Below are 21,064 nucleotides of genomic sequence, written 5' to 3'. Positions count from 1 at the left end.
CATAGAGAGACCCTGTCTCAAAAAAGAAAACCTTGAAGTCAAGATACTCATTAAGTCCATTACTTCAGATCATGGCTTCACTAATTCTCTGGAGTGTAAGCATAAATCCAAGGAGTTCTGCTTATTCAAGTTATGTAGGGAAAATCATGTTCCCTGAATTGTTTAAAAAGTTTCATCATTCACATCTTTGGTTAAATTTTATTCTAAAGTATTTTTGTGGTAAAGCAAGGAGATAATTTCTTGTACTGTTTATTTTGTATCCTGTTCCTTTTCTGAATTTTTAATTTAAAATTCCAATAAACTTACTTCTTAGAACCTTTAGGGTTTTGCACGCACATGCACACACACACACACACACACACACACACACACACACACACACACACACAATCAAGTGTAGAAACAGGGACAAAGTTAACTTTCTCCTTTCCAGTTCAGATCCCCTTTACTTCTTTCTTCTACCTAATTTCTTGGCTAGAATATCCAGTAGTATGTTGAGTAGAATTGGCAAAAGTGGGCATCCTTGACTTTTTCCATAGGGTAGCAGGAAAGCTTTCAACTTTTTTTCTGTTCAAAATGACATTAGTAGCAAGTTTGTTATATATGTTCTTAAATGTAATGAAGTACTTTCCTTCAGTACTTCATTTGTTGAGTGTTTTTGTGTGATGAAAGGATATCAAATTTTTTCAAATACCTTTTCTGTATCTTTTGAAATGACCATATGGGCTTTGTCCTTCATTCTGTTAATGTGATAAGCCGTGTATATTGTTTGTTTATATAGAACATCCTTGTGTTCCCACTACTCAGATTAACAAATGAGCAAAAGTCTAGAAAAGACATTTCTCAAAATAAGACCTATAAATGGCCAACAGATCTGTAAATATGCCCAACATCACTAATCCTTACAAAAATACAAATCAAAATCATAATGAGTTATAATCTTACTCTGATTAGAATCACCAAAAGGACAAAAACCAAAAGTTGACGTGGGCATAATAAAGGGGAACCCTTACACAGTTTTCATGGAAGGTATTATGTAAGTACCTCAAAAAATTAAAAATAGAGCTACCATATGCTCTAATAATCCTAGTACTGAGCATAAATTCAAAATAAATTAAATCAGCATTTTGAAAATATATCTGCACTGTCATGTTTGTTGCAATACTGTATAATAGTTAAGACATGGGATCAATCTAAATGTCTATCAGCTGATGAACTGATTAAGAAAAATGTGGTACATGTACACAACAGAACACTATGTGGCTTAGAAAAAGAAATCCTGATGTTTGTTACAGAGTGGCTATATCTGGAGGGCCTTATGTTAAGTGAAACGACCTAAGCACAGGAAGATAAATACCAGATGTTTTCATATATGGAATCTATAGAAACTCACAGAAGTAGAGAATAGAACACTGGTTACCAGAGGATGGGGAGAATAGGGGAAGAGGTTGACCAAGTGATATAAAATTACAGGTAGGAGAAATAAATTCTGGTTCACTACTGCACAGCAAAGCAACTCTGGTTAACAATATTGAATTGAGTCTTTCAAAATCACTAAAACAAAAGGTTTTAAATGTTCTTACCAAAAAGAAATGATGAACGTATGAGGTCATGGGTAGGCTATAAATGTCAATAAAATTATTACCCAATATATACGTGAATCAAGACATTACATTTTACACTGTAAGTATAATTATGTGTCAGTTAAAAAAAAAGCAAAACAAGAACAACAAAACACAATTTTATCACTCAGGTTTCTTGACGTTTTAAAACAGGAAGTGATTTATACATGGAAACAGAGCAATTTCCCCTTATCTGTGTGGGACACCTTCCAAATCCTCCAGTGGACTCCAGAATATGGTATGATAGCATTGCTGCTGCTACAGGTGGTGCAGGAATGTTCAAGTCCTCCACTATACAACTCTGCATTTCAACAGCAGTTGCCAAATCAGCCCTAAGGTCGCCTCTTCCACGCTTCTGATTTCATCTGAGTACTCAGAATTTGTAGGAACGATTTCCCACTCAGAGCTTCAGCTACAAGGGAGTCTGGGAAATGTTCACTTTAGCTTTCAAGACTTTTAATGAAAGGATGTAATCTAAAAGTAGGTTGAAATTGACTCTGAGTGAGTGCCAATTTTCCTTATACAGCATGCCCTTCATGTTGGACATAGTGTCTTAGTTTCAATGGGTCCTCAAGAACTTCAAAGCACTCCCAGTGAATACAAATATAGCATCAACATAACTGTCAAAAGCTGGCATTTTTTACAAATTTTTGATCACCTTTGTATTGTGATTCTTCCATAGAGTCTCTTGTGGAGAATCCCTCTATTTCAGACATTGAGACTAAAGTTTTCTATCACAAACTTGGAAGCCACTCAGAAAAGTAAATATTTGTATTACTTTTTTGAAGCCTTTTTCTCAACAATCAGTTTCATAGTCTTATATTCTTCCAGGCAAACATGGCCTCTTCATCTGAAAAAAATAAACGACTTCAATTTTCATTTTATTTTTAAGAATGTATCAAATGAAAGAACTGTACATATACAACTACCACTGCAAGTACAGCTATGCATTTTATGCCTGAAAAGTTATTGATTATATTCTCGAGGAAAACTGATGGAAGCTTCATTAGTACTTCCTTTGATTTTTAATACTCATTCATTTCACAGAATCAAATTATTTTTTTCTTGGCATAACTAGAATTAATTATGGGCAGTTTTTCTAGGATATCAAAGTGAAGAGAATGTTTTTTAGATGTGAAATTATAATTCTAGTGGTGAGTCTACCACAACCTTTTATGAAAAGTGCTGGCTGTTCTCTGGGCTTCTCTATAAGTTATGAATTTCAGCTATTTAATATTTTCTATTATTCTTCTATAGTTTACATCCTTGATCACATTCCAAAATTGAAAGTAGTAGTAGTCAGCTTTCTATTGCTGTGACAAAATACTGGGAATAATCAGTTTAATAGGAGGAAGTGTTTATTTTTGTATTGTAGTTTCAGAGATTTCAGTTTATGGTTGTTTGACTCATGTGGGCCTGTGGCAGAGCCACAGGAAGGGGTCAGGATTCCTTCAAGGGTGCTCTTTCTGTGACCTACTTCCTCTAACTAGGTCCCACTTGCTAAGTTTCTACCACCTCCCAATATTTCCATTAACTGGGGACCAAGCTTTTAACACATAAGATTTTTTAGAGGATGATTAAGATCTAAAGCATAATAAGGAGTTATTGAGAAAGAATTATCCAATGTAGAATAATTATTATCCAAAAATGTGAAGAACATTTAGGAGCACAGATTTTCCCTAAAATATTTTCGAACAGATCATTTCTTACTTATCCTTTTAAACTAAATTTAAGAAATCACAAGTATTTTTACCTTAACAGAAGAGACAATTAGTTTTCATGTTACAGCAGTAAGGGAGATGGAGATAGATATCTGTTAGGTTTAAGACATTCTAATCAACACAAATAAAGTATAAGTCTGTTACTGCATTTCAATTCATGGCACCTCCTTCCTTCCAATTGCACATGCCAGAAATTTCAGCGATGATTACTTCTCAATATGTCTTCTATTTCAATGCTGGTCCGAGCATTGAAATCCCCCTCACAATCACTAATATTTTTGCCAATGTTAGTGACAAAATTGCAGTTTTACTTGCTTTGGTCCTCACCTTCTTGATCCAACATGATAGTCACAGTGATCCCTTCAAAACTTACATAGGGCCCTTTACCCTTTTGCTCACTATCTACTGTAATTAGCTTGCCAGAGCTGCCATCATAAAGTACCTTAAACTAGATGGAATAAAAAAGAGACATATTTTTCTCACACTTCCAGAGCTAGTCATCCATGATCAAGGTGTTAGCAGGGTAATTTCATTCTGAGGATTTTGAGCAGGACTGTTTAACATCTCTCTCCTAGAGTTGATTGGTTTGCTTGCCTATCTGATATTCTTGTATGAGAAGCATCATGCTGATCCCTCTCTTCATCTTCTGATGATATTCTACCTTTGTGTGTCTATTTCCAGATAAGAATTTTTTTATAAGGACACAAGTCATACTGGATTGGTGTCTATCCTCAGAATCTCAGTTTAACTAATTACATCTGCAGTGACCTTGTTCAGATGAGATCATATTCTGAGGTTCTCGAAGATTACATATGAATTTTGTGTGGATAAACTCAATCCACAGTGTGTACTAAGGCTGACCTTCTCACACAGAATGAGAGCCGACATCTTTATACTGGTTTAATGTGGTGTTGCATGACTGGAATCTCCATTACTTCTCTAATCTCCAATTTAGACATCTGCTGTAACCACCCTCTTACCTTGGAATCATTGCTGTCATGATTCCCTGCAACATGATTTCATTCAGATGACAGACACATGTATAATGTCCTTGATTCCCTCATATATTTGCTTAGTGCCACTTTTTACTTTTTAAAAAATATTTTTATAAAAATATAGTAGTTATCTGGGGGGGGGTATTGTGACATTTACATATGTGCTTACAGTGTATCTTAAATAGATTAGATTAATGCCCCTCTATCATTCTCTCTTGCTACCTCTCCCCTCTTCTTAGAACAATTTCAACAGTTTTCATTGTTCTATTCTCATACTATAATACAAAGTATATCAACCATATTCATCCCCATTCACTCTCTCTGTTTACCCTTTTCCTCCCATTGGTACTCATCCCTGGACAGGACCTGTTTTACCTTCCTGTCCTTCATTTTACAAATGTGTATTGATTGTCCAAAGGGGTTTCACCTTGGTATTTCACTCATGTATATCATAGTTTAATCAGATTAACTCCCTCTATTATTTACTTTCTCCGTTGCTCTACTCCCCTATTATTCAACAGCCTTCAGTGCATTTCATTGTACTATCTTCATACATAGAAGCAATATATTTTAATATTATTCACAATTATTCTCTTTTCCTCCCTCTCCCACATCTTTGCTCTTCTCACAGACAAAACCACACTTGCTATCATGTTCTCTCTCTCATATATGTGTGTGTACATATATATGCATATGTACATAAGATCATATATGTATTTATGTGTATATTTACCTTTTAGCTCTACATGTGAGGGAAAACATGTGACTTTTGTCCTTCTGAACCTGGTTTATTTCACTTAACATTATGATTTCCACTTACATCTATTTACCTGTGAATAGAATATAGTTTTATTCTTCATTATGGCTGACTAATACTCATATATATATATGAAATGGCTTTATAAATAAAAAAAAAATATATATATTTGGTTGTGGGCCATCTGGGCTGTTTCTAAACTTGGCTGTTATGTATTGTGCTGCATTAAGCATGAGTGTGTAAATGGCTCTGTTGTATCCAGCTTTACATTCCTTCATTTATATGCCCAGGAGTGGTATTGCTAGATTCTATGGCAGGTTTATTTTTAGTTTTTTGAGGAAACTCCATATTGCTTTCCATACTTGTTGCACTAACTCACTTTCCCACCAACAATTAATAAGTGTTCCTCTTTCCCCACATCCTAGCTAATATTTGCTGTTGTTTGTGTTTTTGATGCTGGCTATTCAGACTGGTGTGAGGTTAGATATCAATGTTGTTTTTTTGATTTCCATTTCCTTTATGGCTAAAGATGTTGAGCATTTCTTCATGTATTTACTTGCCATTCATACTTACTCTTTTGAGAATTGTCTGAATTTCACTTGTGCATTTATTCAATGACTTCTTGTTCCTTTATGGGGTTAATTTTTGAGCTCCCTGTGTATTCTAGTTATGAATCTCTTTTCAGAGCATAGCTGACAAAGATTTTCTCTCATTCTGTAGGATGTCTCCTCAATCTAGTGACTGTTTCCTTTGGTGTGCAGAAGCATTTTAGTTTGATGCTGTCCCATTTTTAATCCTTTCTTTTAATTGCTAAGCTATTGGAGTTTTATTCAGGAAGTTATTACCTATACCTATATGTTCCAGTATTTCCCTATTCTTTCTTGTAGTAGTTTCACAGATTCAGATCTTACATTAAAGCTCTTTGATTCATTTTGAATGGACATTAGTATGTAATGAGTCTGGTATCTCGTTTTGAACTTCATTCAGTATCTAGTTTTTCCAGCACCATTTGTTGAAGAACCAGTCTTTTTTCCAGCACATGTTTTGGGCTCTTTGTCAAAAATCAAATTACTGTAACTACATGGATTAGCGTCAAGGTCTTCTATTCTGTTCCATTGGTCTTCATGTCTGTTTGTTTTTGTGCCAGTGCCATGCTGTTTTTATTACTATGAATCTGTAATATAGGTTGAAGTCAGGTATTGTGATACCTCCAGTGTTGTGGTCTTTTTGCTTTTAATTACAATAGCCACCTTAGAAGAAATTGGATCTGCCCCATCTATTATTTCTATTACCCTTTAACTGCCTAGCATAAGGAAAGGCCCAACATTAGTGAACTGAATGCTGGGTTAATGGTCCCTTGCCAAATTATAATGAAAGGTTATCTCTAATGGAGAGGGCAGAATACTATGGGACTACTTATTGTCCAGAGAACCTGAAGGCGGACAAGAGAGGTAATTAGCTGAATCTGGTGTTCTAATATAAGTTGGATTACCTCTACTTACACAGAGAAAATGAGTGTTTATATCATATTTTAAGTGAGGGCATCTTCAAATTTGGGAGAAGAAATATGTGTGCCAACCACTAAAGGATAAAGTTCAACAGAAAAATTCATGGAACAAAGGATCAGTTCATAATGATTTTTCTGTTTTATGGAAATGGGACTCAATTCATATGCACTTGTAATCATTAACAATTGATACAGAGTCACCTAGTAAACCTGAACAGATGGACAAGTGAATGAGATTTCTGGAGCTGAATCACACAACAGCATTATAGGCAAGAAAATTGTAACCTCTTCTGTAGCTGCATCTGGAAATGTCCTATTCCCTTTCCTTCCATTGGTTTGTTTTATTGAATAATTTATGAGATATCCAAATATTCTTCTAATAAGTTATCTTTTTGTTACCTAAAGAGATAGTTAAGGAAAATGTTTGCTTTTTTTAAAGTAAAATTTAATTTAACATTAAAGATTTCCAACAAACAAAAATATTGTAACAAAAGCTCACTTTCCTTTTTATACACCACTTCTTCCACTTTTTGATCTTGGATTCACCTTTCTTTTCATAAATAATTTATAACATAATTTGTGCATAATTTGGTTATGCAATTCAGAAATTAAAGTTGATTTCTTAATCTTATTCCACTCTATTCTGGCCTGTATTAATACTGGAATTCTGTGATCAGCCTAACATTCATTTTTAGATAAAATTTATTGACTTTCCCATTTTTAAGGCTTTTCAATCTCTTTTGGATTCTACAGCTTGATAATATAATATCTAATATGAGTTATCTCCATTTGTGTTGTTCAGAAAATTGTGCATGTGGAATTTGAGAGTATAGGTTTGTAATCAATTCTGGAAAACACTCAGCAATTATGTCTTTTAAGATTGCCTCTCCCATTCTTTCTCATTCCAATGGCAAGAGCATACTCAACATCCCTCACATCTTCTCATTTTGTATACATTTCCAGTAGCTTTTCTTCTTAATAACAATTTTTCTTCCCTAGAGTCACTGTTTCCTTTTCAATCCCATTCTTTTTTTCTTCTTACAATGTGTTTCTTTCTAGAGTTTTGATTACCTTTTAAAGCTCTTTCATGTTTCCGTATTCATATTTTTTGCCCTGTTTATTATCTTTTTCCAACCATCTTAGAGCTCAGCTCCTATTGCCTATTGTAACTGACTCTGAATCACAGTAAATTATTTTCTCATTCCTTTGCATCCTGTAGCATGAACTCCTGCTTTGGTGAGTGGTAAAAGTCACTGTGGTAGGCATTGCATCTCCAGTGAATTCTGAAATATTCCACCTGCTGGGTTATATATTTGCTTCCTAAGAAGTACCCTGGCAACATTACTTACCATTGTCATGGTAAAGTTCACATCGTGGATTCTGGATTTACATGGATATTGTAAAATCATTCCTAAACCCGGTGGTTGCACATGCTGTTGGATTTTGTATTTTAAGGGAGAGTATCTTTTCCTTTTTTTTTTTTCCAAACAAGAAGACACCAGATAGAGGCAAACCAACTTCATTGTTATGTCCCTGTGCTGGAGGATGAGTTTCTATTTCCTCATTGTTTTCTTGTAATAACCCATTTTTGTTTATGTGCTCAGTTCCAACTGTCTATACTACACTTGATCAAAACCCTTAGTAACTGAGGGACGAAATTTCCTGTATTTAATCCTTGAGGGCAGTCTCAGAATATTTTTTCATTCTTACATATGTGATTTTCACTCACCTGTGCAGGGATTTTTTGGCTGCATTTTCTTATTTTCCTTAAGATCTTATGTATACTTTCAAACATTTTTTATGATATAATTCCCTAGTATTTCTCATGTAACCTTATTTTTCCATTATGCTTATTTTTATCTTGAAAATATGCAGGACATCATTATCAATGTCTGGTTCTACTGTTGAATATCTTTAACCCAACTCTTTCAAATTTTATCCAAGTAAATAATATTTTAAGAGACAGAACTATTTAATGAGCTGAATGTTCTTTTTAAAATTTTTATTGGCATAATTAATTATATAAAGAGGTTTCATTATAATTTTATATACATGCTTATAATGTAGTTTGATCAAATTAATTCCATCTATATGACTCTTTCTTAACACCTTCCTCCTTCTCCATTGACAATTCTTTTTAATATAGCATATAAATTAGTAGGATATGCTTAATTCATTTCACATGTCTAATTCTGCTCAGTGTCACTAACATGTGAATCAACTTCTCCTTTTGAAGGCTGGAACACAACCTGTAGTGAGCATAATTCATGGCAAAACTCCACATCCTTCTTTGCAGGGAGACTCTAGCTACATCTTGGCTAACAATAGATGGTATTGTTTTAACAGAGAGAATGCTGAGTGAGACACGGATTCTCTCTCAAGAGTAGGGACAGCCTGAGATTCTTGACTTAAATGACACACTGGTGATTAGGAGAGAAACTGATCTACTGCCAGGCGCATAAGACATTTGTAATGACAGTCACATTGCTAAAGGTTAAATAAGCCCAGGTAGGTAAAAATAAGAAAATAAAGGCAAATATTTTATTTTAAAAAATCTACTTAAAGTTAGAATCTTTTTGTCTTAATAGTGTGAAAAGCTTGGAATCAAAAAGTACAAGAATAAATAGTAAGTAATGCATTAGAGTTGAGAAAAAAAAGATTTTTTTCATATATTTAATCCATTCAGCTTGGACCATTAACTAAAACATGCCCAGAATCTGGCTCTGTCTTAACCATCACTCTCTTCAGCCATTTGGTCTCAGACACTTCCTTTTTTTACCAGGATCATTGCAAAAGTCTTTAATTGTTCTTACAAGCACCACTCCCAGAATCTATTTTATCACAAAAATGTTTTCTCACTTTTAATTTTCAAACAACCAAAAACTTGAGGCAACTATAATGACAACTGTATGATGCATCCATCACTAGCTTTCAGTAAGTCTCAATGTTTTGCTGATCATTTTATATCTCTTCTATATTTCCTAATTTGCTAGTCCTCTAATAGTTCTTTAAAATTGAAACTGATTAAATTAGATCAAATTATCATTCAACATTCTATTTAAAATTGTAGCCCACCTAAAACCAGTTCTTTTCCTTTTTATTTACTTTTTTTTTATTTTGATTTTTTATTATTGTGCTGAGTAAGGTGTACATTGTGCCATTTATAAAAGTTCTTAAAATATATCTTACAATGTATCAAATATATCATACTTGAATGTAGTGGAGGTATTTCCTTCATCTCCCCACTTCCCCCATTCCTGGAATAGTTTCAACATATACCATTTTTCTGTTTAAATACATGTGTACACAGTATTTACCCCATATTCATCCTCCTTTACCTTTCATACCTTCTCTCCCCTCCTACTGGGACTAATCCCCCAGGCAGGACCAGTTTGGTCTTCCTAGTCTTAGGTTTTGTATAAGAAGAAAAGAAGATGGGAGTATCCAAGGTGGTGACTAGAGGGCAGAAGCAGACAGCATGAGCTCTGTAAATCAAAAATTTTGCTGAGATGCTGGAGCCACACTTGGAAGAAAAAACCACCAAGAAGAATCAAAACTCTGACACCCTGAACCTCCAGCCCATACAAATCTTCTCCATGCCATGTTACACTGAGAAAACAGGAGGGTTCCCATGCTGCCAGATGCTGCCTCCAAACCTGCATGGGAGATGCAGACCAATAGGTGAGCAAATAAGCAGCATGTGATATTCCCACAGCTACCCCTGGGATAAACCAGCATAGCCTCCTGGACAGTCTGACCCTTGCTCTGCAAAAACAAAAAACAAAACAAAAAAACCTGAATAATAAACAAGGAACTGAAAAGGAACATGCAGCAGAGGGGGCGGAGTGCTCTGAGTGCACTGGAGAAGGGGGAAGGACAAGGAGCTGATCTCCACGTGAACTTTCAGTAAACAAAGACTGGAAAGATAAAAGGGCCAACAATGAGCTGGTGATAAGCTGCTGCATGAAATAGGGCAGATAGTGGTCCACAAAGCTCATCTCTTGAGCCAGTGAGCAACATCCAAAGTCAAATGACATTGGAAAATTGAAAACAGTCAGCAAATTAGCATAACAGCAGAGAGCCAGCTGACGGATCTCTGAGCTTTTGCCAGACAAAGGGTGCAAGGCAAAGAAACAAGTCCCCAATAAATCAACATAGCGAAAACCCAACTTCAAAGCAGGATGGCTAGTGGGCCACAGAGCTGATCTTCAGAACTTAAAGACAAGCCACACCTCACTGAGGGAGGAGCTGACTAAGCAGCTGCTGCTGAAAGACAGGAAAAAAAACCTGGCAAGTCTCCTCAACCACCTGACGAGACTGACAGCTTCTGCTTAAATACCAACATCAGGACTGGATGCTGAAAGAGTACCACCAGAACTACTAAGAATTCTATTATTCCTGAACCTGGAATTTTTTTTTTATGCATTTGCTTGTTTTGTTCTTTGTTTGTTTGTCCACTACCTCTCGCTGTTGATTTCTTTGGTTCTCTCTTTTTCTTTTTTTGTTTTGTTAGTTTTACTACTGTAAGTTAGCTAATACTAAATTACACACAGACCAGAGATAGAAACAGCACTAAATGGAGTGATGGGAAGATGAAAAAGGGATGGAAACTATTCTTCTCCCCAAATAAGTTAATATAGAATTCAGAGGGAAATGAAGAAAATGGACACCCAGTTCCAGACTCCAACAAAACAAAGATAAGGAACCCAATGAATCCCAGAAGAACAACCTGAAAGAAGAACTCCTGCAAGTAATCACTGATAATTTCATGGAGATGTTATGAGACATGGCCAACCAAAACATACAGAAGGCACTCAAGAAATTCCAAGACAACAAAAATAAAGAATATGAGAAGACACAAAACAAATAAATGAACTCATAGGAGCCCTAAATAATAAAAGAAGAAGAAAAAGAAAATGACATTTTTGCTTTAAGATAGCTATACAGGGAGTTTCCTTGTGGCACTTCCATGTTTGTATGTATTGTAGCCCAAGTTGGTTCATTTCCTCTATTTTTCTTCTTTCTACCTTATTTTCCTTTATTATGGTGGTTTAAACTGATTTTAAAAAGTTCTATACTCATTCTTATGTAGAGAGCACATCAACCATATTCACCTTCTTAACTTCCTTCTTTTTTGTCCCCACACCCCCTGTTTATTACTTCCCTTAGCATGACTTGTTTTTCATAGAATTGCTGTATTTATACTGGTCTATATTCCACATATGAGAGAAAGCATGCAACTTTTGGCCCTCTGTGCCTGACTAATTTCACTTATGATAATGTTCTCCAGTTCCACCCATTTTCCTGCAAATGACAAAATTTCATTCTTCTTTGTGGCTGATAAAATGGAAATATGAATTAATACAACCACTATGAAGAACAGTCTGGAGGCTCCTCAAAAAACTAAAATAGAACTGCCATATGTTCTAGCAATTCCACTCCTAGGGATATACCCAATGGAATGTAAGTCAGGTTACAACAAAGGCACCTGCACACCCATGTTTATTGGAGCATTATTCACAGTAGCGAAGCTCTGGAAACAGCCAAGATTCCCCACTACTGATGAATGGATCAAGAAAATGTGGTATTTATATAAAATTGAATTTTATTCACCTTTATTTTCATTACAGCACTATTTACTAATGTAGCCTCTCTGCAGATATATACTTAGTGCTTGGTGTATAAAAGGTGCTCCATAAATATTTGTTGAATATTAACACTGGCTATATTTTGCAGTTTTTAGTGAAATGGATATACTAAACATATTCTAATCACTGACATAATGTGCTATTTTTATATATTTTTAAAATTTCTATAAACATGCAGCTGTGTTATAACCTAACAGGCAAGTGGAGCATTCCACTTTCCTGTCACACTCTGCTGTTTGACAGCACAACAGATGCTCTAGGAGACACAGACTTCCTAGAAGTGTAATGACTTCTTGTTCCAAGTTATATCAACAAGGTCTGTGTTACTGGTGGTGGTGGCTGTGACAGGACTTTTCATTGAGCAAAGCTCCTCTGAATTCTTTGATTGACTAAGCCCAAACTTGGGCTTCCTTCCCTGACTTTGTGGAATCCAGTTTGAACATGAGTTCTGCTGAGTCATTTAGTAAAAGCCCTGACCTTTGGTATCTGCTCACACTCAAATATTTTAACACTTTCAGCAATAATCCCACCAAGTCCGTTTAGACAGAAACACCTTATCCTTGCTGTTTCTTTTTAGTAATTTTTGAAACCCTCGCCTTCAGCCTTGCTTCTTGGTTATGAATTCCCACTTGTATTTGCTGAAGGTAGATTTGAATCCAATCTCTCCCATTAGAGACTCCACAGCAGGGGTTCCTATAGGTGTCACCACAGTCCCCCTTTGAGTAGAGTCTGCACTACCATATTTAATGTGTTTTGATCATTTTTTCTTCCTTCTTTCCTTCCTCCCTCCCTTCTTCTCTCTCCCTGCCTCCTTTCCTCCACTCCCTCTTTTCCTTCTTTCCTCCCTCTCTCCCTCCCTCCCTTCCTTCCTTCCTTTCTTCCTTTTGGAGGTACTGGGGCTTGAACTTGTGACTTTGTGCTTCTGAATCAGGTGCTTTACTACTTGAGTTGTGCCTCCAGCCCTTTTTGCACTGATTATTTTGGAAATAGAGTTTTGCTTGTTTTCCCAGGCCATCCTATCTTAGGTCTCCTTCTGTTGCTAGGATGACAAGCACATGCCTCCACAATCAGCCTTTTTCAGTTGAAATTAGGTGTCACTAAACTGTTTGCCTGGAACTGAGATCCTCTGGATCTCAGCCTCTCATATAGCTTAGAATGACAGATGTGCACCACTGTGCAATCTTCTCATTCTCAGCCTCCCACGAAGGTAGAGTTACAGATGTGAGCCATGGGTACCCAACTTATATCATTTTTTTGTTGAACAGGGGTAGGGTGATGGGCTGGTCAATATTTAACAACAAGCTTTCAGGGGGAGAACTAAAGAATCTGATCAACAGCACTGCTATGTTGAATGGTGTTAAATGCTCCCATCATACCCTATATGAAGCCTCCAAAAGTGGATGGGGAAAAGATACACACTAGCTTGTCAGTTCTAGAACATCTTTCTCATACATTTATGAAAGATGCAAGGAACCTCAAGAATCTAGATGAAGTCTAAGGAAATGATGGATGTGAATTCAATCTGGCTTGCTGCTTATTTATTTATTTACTTATTTGCCATGCTGGGGAATAAACTATACCCCGTTCCTATCATCTGCTTTTATAAATAAAATTTTATGAATCATTGCCATACCCATTCATTCATATCTGTGGCTGTGACTGATTTCACACTAGAAAGGCTGTAATTGTAACAAAGAACATGTACAGCACACAAAGCCAAAACAATTTGTTTTCTGGACCTTTTATGGAAAATATTTGGTGACTGCTGGCCTAAATTAAAATAAAATGTAGCAAATACATTATGTGTTGGTTGGTTTTGAAAGTTTATAAGGTTTGCTTTTACAATAACTTGCTTAATAATAAGTTTATATTATCAAAATTTAAATCATGGTGTGTTTACCAATAAGTTAAAAAATTTCCCAGCAATTTAATAATTCTGTTAGCTAGGTTCAATACACCACAGGGGAAAGGAACTTCTTTTTTTCATATTTTATCAAAGTAATTGTATAAAGATATTTCATTATGAAATTTCTCTATATGTGTCTAATACATTTACCCTTTCTGTTACTCTTTCTTAGCCTCCCTCCCTCCTCTCCTGTCCTATTAACAGTATTTAACAGGATTCTTTTTGCAATTTTCATACATATACATTGTACTTGGATCAAATTGACAAATCTGTTATTCTCTCCTTTTCTCTTAAACCCTGCTTACCCAGTCATATTTTTATAAACTTAGCAATTAAAAAATATTTTGCTTGATATATACCTACCTACGAATATAAAAATTTAGTTATTGTACAACACATTTGTTTTAAATACCTCTAAGTATAATTTGGAAAGTCTATCATTGGCCAAAAACAGTCAGTGAAGAGTTTTGGACCCTTAGGAGGGGAGTTAACAGTGAAGAAGACAGATAGAAACTAAGGCACTGGAACTGACATTAAGAAGAAGGAGACACATAGAAATGTGGGAATAGAGCTGTTCAATCAGGAGTAATATCATGTGCAAAGTTCCTATGACAGTATCCAGTTAGATGTATCCAAATGACAGGAAGAAAGCCATTATAATGCTATTATACATGATCCATAGACTAAGAGATGATGTATGAAAAGTAAGTGGGGACTTTGCAGGTAATGAGTTCCAAAATATTTCTTAGTAAAATCAAAAGCTGCTTAAGAGGCTAGGGCCTAACTTAATATGATGGACATTTTCTAAATTGTGTGGAAAGGGGGCTGGCTGTTAAGGGCAAGAGTGAGATCAAGGAAACCCATAAGGAAACTGGCTTAACAAATGGAAGTTACTTGTACTAAAGCCATAAAACTGAAATGGGAAAGAAATGTTCATACCACCATATATTCAGATACATTTTAGAAAGCAATTAAAAAGTCTTTTTAAAACTTTTCCCTCTGAATTACTTAAATGGTCACATTATTATAACATTCAACACCACATTTCTGCTACAGTCACCTTCCATATTTGCAGGCACTGTATCTACACATTCAGCCAAATGAGGATAGAAAATATTTGGAAAAAATTACAAATGTATTGAACATGTACAGACTGTTTTCTTGTCATTCTTTATTAAACAATGCAGTATAATAATTTACACAACATTTTATTACATATTATAAGTATCTTATATTATGAGTATTGTTTTATGTAATGTAGAGATCAGTTAAAGAATCTGGCAAGATATGTGAAGGTTACATACAAATACACCATTTTATATACAGAACTTAAGTACTCATGTGTTTTGTTATCCAAAGATGATCCTAAAAACAATCCTCTATAGATACTTTTGAATCTATAGGGGATTTTCTCCTCACCCAAATGGTCCCATAAACAGGTTCTAACCTGCATGGTGGAATAGTGTCTTATCATTACTTTCTATTTATATAATTCATATTGGCTATACTCATGAACTTGCAACTCTACCCTTCAGCTCCTTGCAGTATCTTTTTTCTTAAGCTCATTCTAGCCAAAACTCAAGAACATATATTGCTTGTGTGAAATACAAATACATAACTGAGAGCTCATGCCAAAGGAATATTCTCATCTGTCTTTTTAGGTTACAGGACAAGAACAGATGGGAAGAAAATGTTCTATTTACTTTCTTTTATTGATATAATTGTAATGCTAATTTTTAGAGACAAATCTAATTTGTTGAGGAAAAATTAGAGGATGAATATGCAGCATATGGTATTTAAAAATTTTCCCCTGCAAAAAGGTCAGCTTGTTGTAATCATTTTTGCCTTAAGGCCTATGCTCAGGGAAATGTGGAGAACAGAGAACTAGCTGGGCTACAAACTGTCTAGTTAACTCTGCCAATATGGTGTAAGTCTACACATTGATTTTTTGTTTTGTTTGCTCACTTGTTTATTTGTTTGTTTGTTTTAAACCAGTGCCTCCATATGTAACCCAGGTTGGCCTCAAACTCATGATCTTCCTGATTCTGTTTCCCATGGCTAGGATTATAGGTATGTACCAACAGAACAGCTTACGTATTAGTATTTTGTTGTTGTTGTTGTGCTGGGTGGGCGTACACTGTGGCATTTACAAAAGTTCTTACAATATATCCAATATATCATACTTTAATTCACCCCCTCCATCATTCTCTTTTATCCCCCTGACCTTCATTCCTAGAATAGTTTCAACAGGTATCATTTTTCCATTTACATACATGTGTACACCATATGTGAACTGTATTCACCCTCCTGTGCACTTTCCCCATCTCCTTTCCCCTTCCACTAATACCAACCAACCAGGCAGGACCTGTTCCACCCTACTTTTCTATGATTTTGTAAATGAAAAGAAAATGACATTTTTGTTTGGATAAGATAGCTACACAGGGAGTTTCCTTGTGACATTTCTATGTATATATGTATTATAACCTGAATTGATTCATGCCCTTTATTTTTCTCCTATCTTAATTACCTTCTTATGGTAGCTTCGGCAGGTTTAAAAATTCAATGTGCATTCTTGTACAGAGAGTACATCAACCATATTCACTTCTTAGCTTCCTTCTTTCATACTCCCCTTCTCGTATGTGGTCTCTTGTTAATGTGACCTGTTTTTCATAATATTATTATATTTGTATTAGGTCTGTATTCCACATATGAGAGGAAACATGGCTTTTGACCTTCTGAACCTGATTAATTTTACTTAAGATAATGTTCTCCAGTTCCATCTACTTACTTGCAAGCAATAAAATTTCATTCTTCATGACTGAGTAAAATTCCATTGTATATAAACACCACATTTTCTTAATCCATTCATCAGTTGTGAGGCATTTTGACTATTTCCATAGCTTAGCCATTGTGAATAATGCTGCAATAAACATGGGTCTGCAGATGCCTTTATTGTAATCTGATTTATATTCCTTCAAGTATATCCCTAGGAGTGAAATTGCTGGATCATATGGCAGTTTTTAGTTTTTTGAGGAGACTCTGAACTGTTTTCCACAGTGGCTGTACTAATTTACATTCCCACCAGTGGTGAATAAGGGTTAGGCTTTAGTCTTTTAAGCATTACTTAACCAGTTTTCCTATCCCCTAACTCCATTTGTGTAGAGAACATGTCTAACAGTCTTAGAGTGAATTTTAGTGTTTCTCCTCCTGGGCTTATCTACTTTTCTACTTTCTATGTGGGCCATGGGTAATCAATGATTTCCACAGTGTAGTATGATGACAAATTATTCATCAATATTCAGTTAAGCCTGGTTAAGTGTCACAGGGACCTGGGGTTAATTTATAATTCTGGCTCTTTCTGGCCTCTGACCTTCAGCTACTTGGTCTTAGTTTACTGGTATTTCCTTATATCCCACTTCACACATTTGTTATAAATATGAGATGAAAAGTCACACAGTGACAAGTATTTTATACTTGTTTTTAGGTAAAATAAAGTGTAAAGTCAGGGATTTTATTGATTCTGTCTAGAATATGTGGATAAACTAAATATCCCCACAAAAATAGGAAACATAAATCATGAGATAAAATTGAATGAAAGAGATGAGATGTTTGGAAAATAAGAAGGGGTTAGTGTTGTCTGTATTAACATCTTTTGACCATAATTCCAACCTTTGCTGTGCTCTGCAAATATTCTTCTCAATGTTTTTCAGCATAATTTCAACAAGAGAAATTTTCCTTGACTTTTCCAAGTGGTTAAGATTTGGGTTCCTCTAGTACTGTTTCTTCTGATAAGGTAACTATTAACCACAGATTGTGACTGAATCTTTGATATGTAACTATAACCACAGTTTGTGACTGAGTCTTTGATACATAACTAGTGCAGCTGAAAGCATAAAGTTTTTATTTTGTTTAATTTTAATTATTTTAATTTTAAATTAGAAAATTATACTCAATTCAATTATTAGAAAACTGTGTTTGGAATAATTTGGATATGTTAATCTTTGTGTGTCTGTGTGATCCTGAGGTTTGAACTCAGGGCTCTGTTCCTCCTAGGCAGGTGCTCTATCACTTGAGTTGAGTCTCCCACCTGTGTGAATCTATTTTTTAGCTATAAAATTATGAAATCTAAAAATAGATTAAGTATTTCCTGTAAAAACTCAGTGTTTAAATGGAAGTGTTCTTTAAGTATAAAATACTTATCAGATTTCAGAAAACATTATATAAAATAACTCACAAATAGCTTTTATTTACTGATTGGTTTTGGATTAATAACAGTTGAAATTTTGGAGGATACTAAAATATATTGTTAAAATGAATTAATTGTCTTAACTCTGAAAAATATTACTGTTATAAACTTTAACATAACATTGTGACTAATATTTCTATGAGACAACACTGCTCTGGCTTTTTCTAAGGGAATAAGTAAGGGACTTAAGAGTTTATGAATTCACTTAGATTGGATCTATATACCCTTTGAAATTGTTCAAGCTGAGTTTGATCTTTTTCTATGTTTGTTTCATTAATTAAATAATTTTCAAATGTGTAGAGAAGGTAGAAAGTATCTAGTATATACACACTTTTATCTAACAAAGAAGATAGAAATTATCTAATACATATGCTTTTATCTAACAAAGAAATGGCAACCCCCAAACTATGCACTGCTGTTTCAATAAAGGAAAAATCTCACCAAGAAGAAAATAACTCATTGAATTTTATATTATTGCCAATTTTTGTAAATGTTTTATGTAATCTCAGTTATTTAAATTTGCCTACTGTTTCTTCAACATGGGCAAAGCTAAGAATTGATTTTGTTCCTTTTTCATGCAGCATCTGTTTAGTATATCTATAATACTTTCCTCTCTCAGTGATATAGTTTAATAAAACTACATGAACCACTGCAAAGTGACCCATTTCATCCTCAACCTATGGTGCCCTGTCCTTGGATGAAGATCCTAGGGTCAATTTGATCCTTTGCTCTAGGAAACTTGCCTTTTCAAAGTTTCTAATGTTTGGAAAATCCCATTTCTGCCTCATATATATTTTTCTCATTAGTAAATAGCAGTCTTAACTGTTTTCTTAGGTAGTTTGTTTTTCTAATCATTGGTACTCCTAACTTTAATGACATTCTGTTTGTCTCTCCAGTGGTCTTTAGCATTGTGTTTATGATTCTTTTATTTATTTATTTTTTCTATTTTCATAGACAGTCCTCAAATTTTCTCAAGCATGATTTCACTACCTTGGTTATAGCATTTTTCATTTTATTTTCTCCAAATGTACATATACATGTTTTTTTTCTTCTTTATTTTAGGGGGGGATTACAAGGTATTAGGATATATGCTCTTTGAAATCTTACCAATTTCCAAACTCATTGCAGAAATTAATAAGACAGAAATAAGAAAAGGAAATAGAGAGGTATCAATTATCTTAGAATAGGGATAGATCACTTTTTTAATGTGTCAGATTATAATTAGTTGAATTTTTTTCTGTAGTTACAAATTTGTATGTAGTATTATAAATTTTAAGTTATGTTTATGCTATACATATGACTTGGTAGATAGTTTTACTTACTAACTACAAATAAGAAACAACTGTAAAAACTGGTAGATAGGTCCATATAGTTTTATTTATTGGTTTCAGAGTACAATTATTTAACTAATCTACTGTTAAAAATTTGATATTTTTGCCTTGTATATATATATATATATATATATATATAATATTTTAAAAGCATAGATTTTGAAGTATTTTTGGTACTTTAAAAACTTTTTCATTAAGATGAATTCTCAAACACTAAATAATTAAGAGACTTGGGTTTCCTTATTTCTTTGATGACACACTGATCATGGCCCAACATGTTGTTTTTCTCCAGGTGCTTGAGTATTTTCAGCTGTTTCTTTTGTTGCTGAGTTTCAGTTTTGTTGTGTTGTGGTAAGACAAATGTTGGCAATAATGTGGGGACAAAGGAACCCTTATACACTGTTGGCTGGTATGTGAAATAGTACAACCACTATGGAAAACAGCATGGAGGTTTCTCAAAAAACTAAAAGCAAACTGCAATTTGATCTAGCTATACCATTCCTACATATATCCCTAAAGTATAATTCAGGTTAAAATAAAGGCACCAGCACACCCATGTTTATTGCAGCATTATTTGCAATAACTAAGCTATGGAAACATTAAAGATGTCTCACTACAGATGAGTGGATTAAGAAAATGTGATATTTATATACAGTGGAATTTTATTCAGTCATGAAGAAGAATGAAATTGAGTCATTTGCAGATAAATACATGGAACCTGAGAACATCATCTTACCTGAATTTAGCCAGGCTCAGAAAATCGAAGGCTGTATATTTTCTCACATATGTGGAATATATGGCCAGTACAAATACAAGCAATATTATGAAAAACAAGTTATGCTAAGGGGAGGTCACATATGAGAGAGACAGTTTAAAAGAAAGAAGTTAAGAAGATAAATATGGCTGATGTACTTCCTGTACAAGAATTAATATAGAATTTTTAAAGCATTTAAATCACCACAAGAAGGGGACTAAGGTAGAAAGGTTAACAATAGAGTGGATGAAACAATTTGGGCTATAACACATATGAACATGGAAATGTAACAATGAAACACCCTATGCACCTATCTTAAACAAACAAAATGTCTTACAAAACCCCTAACAGAACAGTAAGGTAAAATAGGCCTTGTCTGGGAGGTTGGTACCAGTGGGAGGGAGGAGAATAAAAGAAAAGGGTACAGGAGTGTGAATAAGGTGGAAACATTTTGTACATGTGTGTAAATGAAAAAAATGAGACTTGTTGAAACTATTCCAGGAATGGGGGCAGGGAGATAAAGGAGAATGATGGAGGGGGTGAATTTAGCTATGATATATTGCAAAAACTTTTGTAA

This window comes from Castor canadensis, chromosome 12 (genome assembly GCF_047511655.1).
Source record: "Castor canadensis chromosome 12, mCasCan1.hap1v2, whole genome shotgun sequence".
Taxonomy (NCBI): domain Eukaryota; kingdom Metazoa; phylum Chordata; class Mammalia; order Rodentia; family Castoridae; genus Castor; species Castor canadensis.
This window is presented reverse-complemented; position numbering follows the sequence as displayed.